Consider the following 11,343-nt stretch of genomic DNA (forward strand, 5'->3'; position numbering starts at 1 on the left):
ACAGTCCATCAGGACCAAGACCTCACATTCCATCAGGACCAAGACCTCACGCTCCATCAGGACAAAGACCTCACAGTCCATCAGGACCAAGACCTCACAGTCCATCAGGACCAAGACCTCACGCTCCATCAGGACAAAGACCTCACAGTCCATCAGGACCAAGACCTCTCACTTCATCAGGACAAAGACCTCACAGTCCATCAGGACCAAGACCTCTCATTTCCATCAGGACCAAGACCTCACGCTCCATCAGGACCAAGAGCTCTCACTTCATCAGGACAAAGACCTCACGCTCCATCAGGACCAAGACCTCTCACTTCATCAGGACAAAGACCTCACGCTCCATCAGGACAAAGACCTCACGCTCCATCAGGACCAAGACCTCACGCTCCATCAGGACAAAGACCTCACAGTCCATCAGGACCAAGACCTCTCACTTCATCAGGACAAAGGCCTCACGCTCCATCAGGACAAAGACCTCACAGTCCATCTGGACCAAGACCTCGCGCTCCATCAGGACCAAGACCTCACGCTCCATCAGGACCAAGACCTCGCGCTCCATCAGGACCAAGACCTCACAGTCCATCAGGACAAAGACCTCACGCTCCATCAGGACCAAGACCTCACAGTCCATCAGGACCAATACTTCACAGTCCATCAGGACCAAGACCTCACTCTCCATCAGGACCAAGACCTCACAGTCCATCAGGACCAAGACCTCACAGTCCATCAAGACCAAGACCTCACGCTCCATCAGGACCAAGACCTCACGCTCCATCAGGACCAAGACCTCACAGTCCATCAGGACCAAGACCTCACGCTCCATCAGGACAAAGACCTCACAGTCCATCAGGACCAAGACCTCACATTCCATCAGGACCAAGACCTCACACTCCATCAGGACAAAGACCTCACAGTCCATCAGGACCAAGACCTCTCACTTCATCAGGACAAAGACCTCACAGTCCATCAGGACCAAGACCTCACACTCCATCAGGACCAAGACCTCACAGTGCATCAGGACCAAGACCTCACGCTCCATCAGGACCAAGACCTCACAGTCCATCAAGACCAAGACCTCACGCTCCATCAGGACCAAGACCTCACAGTGCATCAGGACCAAGACCTCACGCTCCATCAGGACCAAGACCTCACACTCCATCAGGACCAAGACCTCACAGTCCATCAGGACCAAGACCTCACAGTCCATCAGGACCAAGACCTCACAGTCCATCAGGACCAAGACCTCACGCTCCATCAGGACCAAGACCTCACACTCCATCAGGACCAAGACCTCACAGTCCATCAGGACCAAGACCTCACAGTCCATCAGGACCAAGACCTCACGCCACACCAACAGTTTTTTCCCGTCGGCAGTCGGTCTCATCAACAGAGCCGGGTCCCCCACTGACTGATTCTGTCACCCCAGGACAATTTTTTGGACAATTTTTCTGACTATTTTTCTTTCTTTTCTTTCTTCTTACTGGTCAGTCCCCTGCACACTTCATATTTGAACACTCATGCCACTTAACATACACTTTAACTTAAACACACATGCCACTTAAACATACACTTACATCAACGTTATCTGTTTGTCTGAGCACTTTATCTTATACTTGATTTAATATCATTGTACTGTTGTTGTTGTTGACTGTTGATTGTTGTTTGTCTCGTCTAACGTCTCATGTATGCACCTTCCGCCTAGAAAACTTCCTCGTTTGTGTAAACATTCCTTGCATTAAACAGTTTCTGATTCTGATTCTGATGTAGTCCAAATCAACAACCAGTCACATTTAGTTATAACAAAAGAATCCAACAAAACCTCGGCACTGAAACCCTAAACAGTGCACACGTGACTCCCTCCATGCTCGTGTGGTGCCGTTAGGCGGAGTGGGTCTCTGCTGTCCAACATGGTGAGCCGTTTGAACGTGTGTTGAGGGGTCTCTGCTGTCCAACATGGTGGGCTGTATGAACGTGTGTTGAGGGGTCTCTGCTGTCCAACATGGTGAGCCGTTTGAACGTGTGTTGAGGGGTCTCTGCTGTCCAACATGGTGGGCTGTATGAACGTGTGTTGAGTGGGTCGGTCTGTGACAGGAACTCCCGGGACACTTTTTTCTCCCCAGTCCGCCCGTGATGTGGACTATGTGCACTGAAGGCCTAAGTCGAAAACGCACGGCCCGCCACTGATTAAAGTACTAGTGACAAAGTATCCAATAGTGTTACGTTGCATTCAACAAGACCATTCTGCACTTTTAAATGTGTTTTTGTTGAAAGGTCAGAGCTCTTCTTCCTCGTCCTTCCTCTAAAGGTTCATTATAAACAGTCAGTAAATAGTAAGCTGCCTTTCCGCACAACATAGTTGTAGCCACCAAACGTTGTGTATCGCATTTCAGTGATAGAGAAAATAGTCCACACACACACACACACACACACACAACTACACACACACACACACACACACACACACACACACACACACACACACACACACACACACACACACACACACTCCAAGAAATAAAATATGTAAAAGAAACTTCTTCTTTCACAGATTTTTTTAAATATGAAAGATATTCCAGTGTTGCACCACTTCCTGATGATCTCATACACGAGGTTCAGGTACAGGTTCACATTTCAACATGTCCGGTGTGTGAGTGAGTGAGTGAGTGAGTGAGTGAGTGAGTGAGTGAGTGAGTGAGTGAGTGAGTGAGTGTAGAATTCATCTAGCTTCATTGCCTGAGAAGAAGCACTAACCCGTAGTTTTAAAGGTGAAACACAATTAACGAAACATTTCATGTGATAAAGAAAAACTAAAGATGCATTGTTGCCTCATTCGTCTAAAACAACAAGCTCCTGGAGAAGCCTCCATCACACCCGTCCAGTGGTGTATAAAGTACCCAAAAGCCATACTTGAGTAAAAGTAAAGATACATTACTGGAAAATGACTCCAGTAAAAGTAAAAGTCACCTATTAAAATACTACTTGAGTAAAAGTTTGAAAGTATCTGATATTTTCTGTACTTAAGTATCAAAAGTATTTTTCTGATATAAAATGTACTTAAGTATTGAAAGTAAAAGTACATGATTTTAATAAAAAAGCAAAGGGTCTGAATTTTGAGAATTATGAAGTTTATTCTTTTAAGTGCTGTGGCCACCAGTGTTGTGTTGAAAATAACTGGGTTGGCTGTGATCCATCCATATATATTATGTTCAACATAATATATTGTACCTAAGTATACTTTTGCATCTACTATGAACTTATCATCATAATTCTACAAAAAGCAATATGACACTATGAAGGAGTTGTAACAGTGTGGTTATAAGTGTGCTCATTCCGCCCGGTACCGGTCCGTGGGTCCCTTGGTACCGGGCCGTGGGTCCCTTGGTACCGGGCCGTGGGGCCCTTGGTACCGGTCCGTGGGTCCCTTGGTACCGGTCCGTGGGGCCCTTGGTACCGGGCCGTGGGTCCCTTGGTACCGGTCCGTGGGGCCCTTGGTACCAGGCTGTGGGGCCCTTGGTACCGGTCCGTGGGGCCCTTGGTACCGGTCCGTGGGGACTTGGTACCAGGCTGTGGGGCCCTTGGTACCGGTCCGTGGGGCCCTTGGTACCGGGCCGCACAGAAAGAATGAATGAAAGATTAAAATTAAATTTAAAAAAAATCAAGGCCTGAAAGATGTTTTATTATGAAAAAGGACCGGATACATCCGTCTGTGGTAACCTCAGACGTAACCTCTTGACACATGTCAAGATGTTACGTTACTCTAAAAATGAAATTTAAGTCTGTTTCAACTTTGTCGGTGTTCTGGATTAAAACCAAGGCAGAGTATCCTGAGATCGCCAAAAAAGCACGAAAACATGCCTCCATTTCAACATCCTGCCTTTGTGCAGCACGTTATACGTTAAGCAGTAGACTGGACTAAAGGTTTAGTTAGGAGTAGAGTCAGTAGACTGGACTAAAGGTTTAGTTAGGAGTAGAGTCAGTAGACTGGACTAAAGGTTTAGTTAGGAGTAGAGTCAGTAGACTGGACTAAAGGTTTAGTTAGGAGTAGAGTCAGTAGACTGGACTAAAGGTTTAGTTAGCAGTAGAGTCAGTAGACTGGACTAAAGGTTTAGTTAGGAGTAGAGTCAGTAGACTGGACTAAAGGTTTAGTTAGGAGTAGAGTCAGTAGACTGGACTAAAGGTTTAGTTAGGAGTAGAGTCAGTAGACTGGACTAAAGGTTTAGTTAGCAGTAGAGTCAGTAGACTGGACTAAAGGTTTAGTTAGGAGTAGAGTCAGTAGACTGGACTAAAGGTTTAGTTAGCAGTAGAGTCAGTAGACTGGACATAATGGTTTAGTTAGGAGTAGAGTCAGTAGACTGGACTAAAGGTTTAGTTAGCAGTAGAGTCAGTAGACTGGACTAAAGGTTTAGTTAGGAGTAGAGTCAGTAGACTGGACTAAAGGTTTAGTTAGGAGTAGAGTCAGTAGACTGGACTAAAGGTTTAGTTAGCAGTAGAGTCAGTAGACTGGACTAAAGGTTTAGTTAGGACTAGAGTCAGTAGACTGGACTAAAGGTTTAGTTAGGACTAGAGTCAGTAGACTGGACTAAAGGTTTAGTTACGAGTAGAGTCAGTAGACTGGACAATAAGGTTTAGTTAGGAGTAGAGTCAGTAGACTGGACTAAAGGTTTAGTTAGGACTAGAGTCAGTAGACTGGACTAAAGGTTTAGTTAGGAGTAGAGTCAGTAGACTGGACTAAAGGTTTAGTTAGGAGTAGAGTCAGTAGACTGGAGTAAAGGTTTAGTTAGGAGTAGAGTCAGTAGACTGGACTAAAGGTTTAGTTAGGAGTAGAGTCAGTAGACTGGAGTAAAGGTTTAGTTAGGAGTAGAGTCAGTAGACTGGACTAAAGGTTTAGTTAGGACTAGAGTCAGTAGACTGGACTAAAGGTTGAGTTAGCAGTAGAGTCAGTAGACTGGACTAAAGGTTTAGTTAGCAGTAGAGTCAGTAGACTGGACTAAAGGTTGAGTTAGCAGTAGAGTCAGTAGACTGGACTAAAGATTTAGTTAGGAGTAGAGTCAGTAGACTGGACTAAAGGTTTAGTTAGCAGTAGAGTCAGTAGACTGGACTAAAGGTTTAGTTAGCAGTAGAGTCAGTAGACTGGACTAAAGGTTTAGTTAGCAGTAGAGTCAGTAGACTGGACTAAAGGTTTAGTTAGGAGTAGAGTCAGTAGACTGGACTAAAGGTTTAGTTAGGAGTAGAGTCAGTAGACTGGACTAAAGGTTTAGTTAGCAGTAGAGTCAGTAGACTGGACTAAAGGTTTAGTTAGGAGTAGAGTCAGTAGACTGGACTAAAGGTTTAGTTAGGAGTAGAGTCAGTAGACTGGACTAAAGGTTTAGTTAGCAGTAGAGTCAGTAGACTGGACTAAAGGTTTAGTTAGCAGTAGAGTCAGTAGACTGGACTAAAGGTTTAGTTAGGAGTAGAGTCAGTAGACTGGACTAAAGGTTTAGTTAGGAGTAGAGTCAGTAGACTGGACTAAAGGTTTAGTTAGGAGTAGAGTCAGTAGACTGGACTAAAGGTTTAGTTAGGAGTAGAGTCAGTAGACTGGAGTAAAGGTTTAGTTAGGAGTAGAGTCAGTAGACTGGACTAAAGGTTTAGTTAGGAGTAGAGTCAGTAGACTGGACTAAAGGTTTAGTTAGGAGTAGAGTCAGTAGACTGGACTAAAGGTTTAGTTAGGACTAGAGTCAGTAGACTGGACTAAAGGTTTAGTTAAGAGTAGAGTCAGTAGACTGGACTAAAGGTTTAGTTAGGAGTAGAGTCAGTAGACTGGACTAAAGGTTTAGTTAGGAGTAGAGTCAGTAGACTGGACTAAAGGTTTAGTTAGGAGTAGAGTCAGTAGACTGGACTAAAGGTTTAGTTAAGAGTAGAGTCAGTAGACTGGACTAAAGGTTTAGTTAAGAGTAGAGTCAGTAGACTGGACATAACGAACACACGTCAGGTGTCGTAGTCTCCTGTCTCCTCGAGGTCGGACCCGGTCCGTGAACATATTGTCTTCACGTAACCGGTCCGTGACGCATAAAGGTTTGTGACGCTGGACTAGAGGATGTAGAGGGAAATTGCAGAATATTGTGATTTGCAAAACCTGCTTGGTGGAGTCTGTGTTCCACCACAGTCCCCGATGTGTTTTTTTTCTTTTTCTAAAGATAGATTTGATTTTGTAGCGAGTAACTAAGGTTTCAGGGGAAATGTATCGGAGTAAAAGTACCAGTTTTCTTTGCAACATGTAGTGAAGTAAAAGCAAACAGAAATATAAATAGTAAAGTAGAGTACAGATATCCCAAAAAACTACTCAAGTACAGTAACGAAGTATTTCTACTTCGTTACTATACACCACTGCACCTGTCTCTATGAGAGTGTAGGGAGGAGGTCTAGTGGACAGACGAGTCACACACACTTCCTCCAGGAGACGATGTTGACCTCAGCCCGCTGCTGCGTACAGAACACCTGGAGCACAGAATATATTCTCTAGTACGACCTCTAGTACGACCTCTAGTACGACCTCTAGTACGACCCTCGTAAAACCTAAACACTAGTTTATTTTGAAAAGACACTTTTTAAACCAACTGACATGGGGTCCAAACCCGCCGCTGGAGGGGAATCTAGAGCGGCGCGTTTGACTCACCAAGCGTCAACATTACAGGCGGCAGGAGGGAGAACGTGTAGAACCCACAAGCCACCGGGTTATGAACAGATAACCACCTGCACAAGCCACCGGGTTATGAACAGACAAACCACCCTCAGTGTGTGTGTTCACTCATTCAGATCATGAACTACGCTGAGAGGATGCTGGGAAACTAAATACAAGAGAAGGATTGAGTGTGTGTGTTTGTGTGTGTGTGTGTGTGTGTGTGTGTGTGTGTGTGTGTGTGTGTGTGTGTGTGTGTGTGTGTGTGTGTGTGTGTGTGTGTGTGTGTGTGTGTGTGGACATGCCTGGGCGTGTTCTCAGCTCAGAGGCCTGAAGCTGTTCTGTCTTCACTGAGACGTCAGAGCAGAGACTTTGACGTCTTTTGGTTTTAAAGACGCGCCGACCGACATTTTCAGTGGTTGAAATAAAAAGGAGCGCGTTGCTGTGAAAAGTGAGTCAGCAGGAGGGAGAGGAGGTCCACACAGGTGAGCAGGTCTAGATGCTATCGACACCTGAGTCACTTTACAGCAGCTGCACCTGGTCGTCTACCTGCTGGAGCTGCACCTGGACCCTAAACCAGAGCTGCACCTGGACCCTAAACCACAGCTGCACCTGGACCCTAAACCAGAGCTGCACCTGGACCCTAAACCAGAGCTGCACCTGGTCATCTACCTGCTGGAGCTGCACCTGGACCCTAAACCACAGCTGCACCTGGACCCTAAACCAGAGCTGCACCTGGACCCTAAACCAGAGCTGCACCTGGACCCTAAACCACAGCTGCACCTGGTCGTCTACCTGCTGGAGCTGCACCTGGACCCTAAACCAGAGCTGCACCTGGACCCTAAACCACAGCTGCACCTGGACCCTAAACCAGAGCTGCACCTGGACCCTAAACCAGAGCTGCACCTGGACCCTAAACCAGAGCTGCACCTGGATCCTAAACCAGAGCTGCACCTGGACCCTAAACCAGTGCACTTGGACCCTAAACCAGAGCTGCACCTGGACCCTAAACCAGTGCACCTGGACCCTAAACCAGAGCTGCACCTGGACCCTAAACCAGTGCACCTGGACCCTAAACCAGAGCTGCACCTGGACCCTAAACCAGTGCACCTGGACCCTAAACCAGAGCTGCACCTGGACCCTAAACCAGTGCACCTGGACCCTAAACCAGTGCACCTGGACCCTAAACCAGTCCAGGGTTTCACTTCCTGCCAGTCGGTCTGAACTCGACTCCTCACATGACTTCAATGTGAAGAACGGACCAATCAGAGGAGTCGGACTCCGGTCAGGTGGTTCTTCTCTTTACCTGAACCGTTCCATCATGCTGATGTGTCTCCACGTACTGGAAGTACAGAAGTACTGATGTTGTTCAGTTTGACCCAAACATGAATCCAGAAAGTGATCAGCAGAGTTTCATGAGCCTGGAGATTAAAATACTAAAACAGGAGCTGGATTTGATTCTCATATTTATTTGATTATTAAGAAACAGGAAACATTTCCTAGAACACGAAGAGAGGAAGTTAAATCTCATTTCCTTGTTTTTATTTTGTGTTGTCGTGTTAAAATGATCCTAAAATAACAAAAACATCTTTTATCAAAATCATTTCTGGGACAATTTATCACACTAAATATTGTGACAGATCTTCTGATAACTGAACTATTATTTTGTTTCTGAATGAGCAATACATCTGGAACCTTCATTTATTACCATATATTGTATTACTATATAATTATTATTATTATATTGTAATAAATATCTATACACAAACACACCTGTAATAAAGTCCATCTGAACACATCTTAATTCCTACAGATATGAATAATGTCACGTTGTCCATTGCTTTTCTCAGCTTGCGTCTTAATGCGATATAAATAAATAATATATAAATACAGTTATGCGTTTATCTTCCTGTGTTCAGCGCCAGCAGCAGCTGGCCGTCACCAGTACGACGTCACTGGGAGGAAACCAGCAGCTCCTGTGGTAAAATAACGTGCAAAATATAATAATAATAACAATAATAATAATAATGCATTTGATTTGTATCGCGCTTTTAAAAGTTGCTCATGGCACAAAGACAAACAAGAAGCAGCAACAATATAAACAAGAGAGACGACATAATGATGAGAAAATATAAAAACATGAAGATGACATGTTGCGTTATTTCCTGTGACATAAAAAAAGGAAGTCAGTTGTTTTTCTATTATGTGATCATTATGATCGGTTTAGACAAAGTAATGTTCATCACGATGAACGATTCCATTGAAATAACTTTAAATTATCATCTTGAATTATTAGAACATGAAAGTGAGAAGCAGCACTTTTATGAATCTGTTTTTAAAATCTGTGTTATTTTGCATTCTTTGAGGATCTTAAACAGACAAGAATCACTAAATAATATGAGATTATTATTTATGTGCAGAAGCAAAGTGAACAATGTCTTCAAGTCCAGTGATCCATGACTTCTTCTCTTCTCTAGACAATGGACTTTTACTCTTCTCCAGACGATGGACTTCTTCTCTTCTCCAGACGATGGACTTCTTCTCTTCTCCAGATGATGGACTTCTTCTCTTTCTCTAGACGATGGACTTCTTCTCTTCTCTAGACGATGGACTTCTTCTCTTTCTCTAGACGATGGACTTCTTCTCTTCTCTAGACGATGGACTTCTTCTCTTCTCTAGACGATGGACTTCTTCTCTTTCTCTAGACGATGGACTTCTTCTCTTTCTCTAGACGATGGACTTCTTCTCTTTCTCTAGACGATGGACTTCTTCTCTTTCTCTAGACGATGGACTTCTTCTCTTCTCCAGACGATGGACTTCTTCTCTTCTCTAGACGATGGACTTCTTCTCTTTCTCTAGACGATGGACTTCTTCTCTTTCTCTAGACGATGGACTTCTTCTCTTTCTCTAGACGATGACTTCTTCTCTTCTCCAGACGATGGACTTCTTCTCTTCTCCAGACGATGGACTTCTTCTCTTCTCCAGACGATGGACTTCTTCTCTTCTCTAGACGATGGACTTCTTCTCTTCTCTAGACGATGGACTTCTTCTCTTCTCTAGACGATGGACTTCTTCTCTTTCTCCAGACGATGGACTTCTTCTCTTCTCCAGACGATGGACTTCTTCTCTTTCTCTAGACGATGGACTTCTTCTCTTCTCCAGATGATGGACTTCTTCTCTTTCTCTAGACGATGGACTTCTTCTCTTCTCTAGACGATGGACTTCTTCTCTTCTCTAGACGATGGACTTCTTCTCTTTCTCTAGACGATGGACTTCTTCTCTTTCTCTAGACGATGGACTTCTTCTCTTCTCTAGACGATGGACTTCTTCTCTTTCTCTAGACGATGGACTTCTTCTCTTTCTCCAGACGATGGACTTCTTCTCTTCTCCAGACGATGGACTTCTTCTCTTTCTTCAGACGATGGACTTCTTCTCTTTCTTCAGACGATGGACTTCTTCTCTTTCTCTAGACGATGGACTTCTTTCTTTCTCTAGACGATGGACTTCTTCTCTTTCTCTAGACGATGGACTTCTTCTCTTCTCTAGACGATGGACTTCTTCTCTTCTCTAGACGATGGACTTCTTCTCTTCTCTAGACGATGGACTTCTTCTCTTTCTCTAGACGATGGACTTCTTCTCTTTCTCTAGACGATGGACTTCTTCTCTTTCTTCAGACGATGGACTTCTTCTCTTCTCTAGACGATGGACTTCTTCTCTTTCTCTAGACGATGGACTTCTTCTCTTTCTCTAGACGATGGACTTCTTCTCTTCTCTAGACGATGGACTTCTTCTCTTCTCTAGACGATGGACTTCTTCTCTTCTCTAGACGATGGACTTCTTCTCTTCTCTAGACGATGGACTTCTTCTCTTTCTCTAGACGATGGACTTCTTCTCTTTCTCTAGACGATGGACTTCTTCTCTTCTCTAGACGATGGACTTCTTCTCTTTCTCTAGACGATGGACTTCTTCTCTTTCTTCAGACGATGGACTTCTTCTCTTCTCTAGACGATGGACTTCTTCTCTTTCTTCAGACGATGGACTTCTTCTCTTTCTTCAGACGATGGACTTCTTCTCTTCTCTAGACGATGGACTTCTTCTCTTTCTCTAGACGATGGACTTCTTCTCTTTCTCTAGACGATGGACTTCTTCTCTTCTCTAGACGATGGACTTCTTCTCTTTCTCTAGACGATGGACTTCTTCTCTTTCTCTAGACGATGGACTTCTTCTCTTTCTTCAGACGATGGACTTCTTCTCTTTCTCTAGACGATGGACTTCTTCTCTTTCTTCAGACGATGGACTTCTTCTCTTTCTTCAGACGATGGACTTCTTCTCTTTCTTCAGACGATGGACTTCTTCTCTTTCTTCAGACGATGGACTTCTTCTCTTCTCTAGACGATGGACTTCTTCTCTTTCTCTAGACGATGGACTTCTTCTCTTTCTCTAGACGATGGACTTCTTCTTTTTCTCTAGACGATGGACTTCTTCTCTTTCTCCAGACGATGGACTTCTTCTCTTTCTCTAGACGATGGACTTCTCTTTCTCCAGACGATGGATGTCTTCTCTTCTCTAGACGATGGACTTCTTCTCTTTCTCCAGACGATGGACTTCTTCTCTTTCTCTAGACGATGGACTTCTCTTTCTCCAGACAATGGATGTCTTCTCTTCTCTAGACGATGGACTTCTTC

The sequence above is a fragment of the Taurulus bubalis genome (genome assembly GCF_910589615.1).
Source record: "Taurulus bubalis genome assembly, chromosome: 14".
Classification (NCBI taxonomy): Eukaryota; Metazoa; Chordata; class Actinopteri; order Perciformes; family Cottidae; genus Taurulus; species Taurulus bubalis.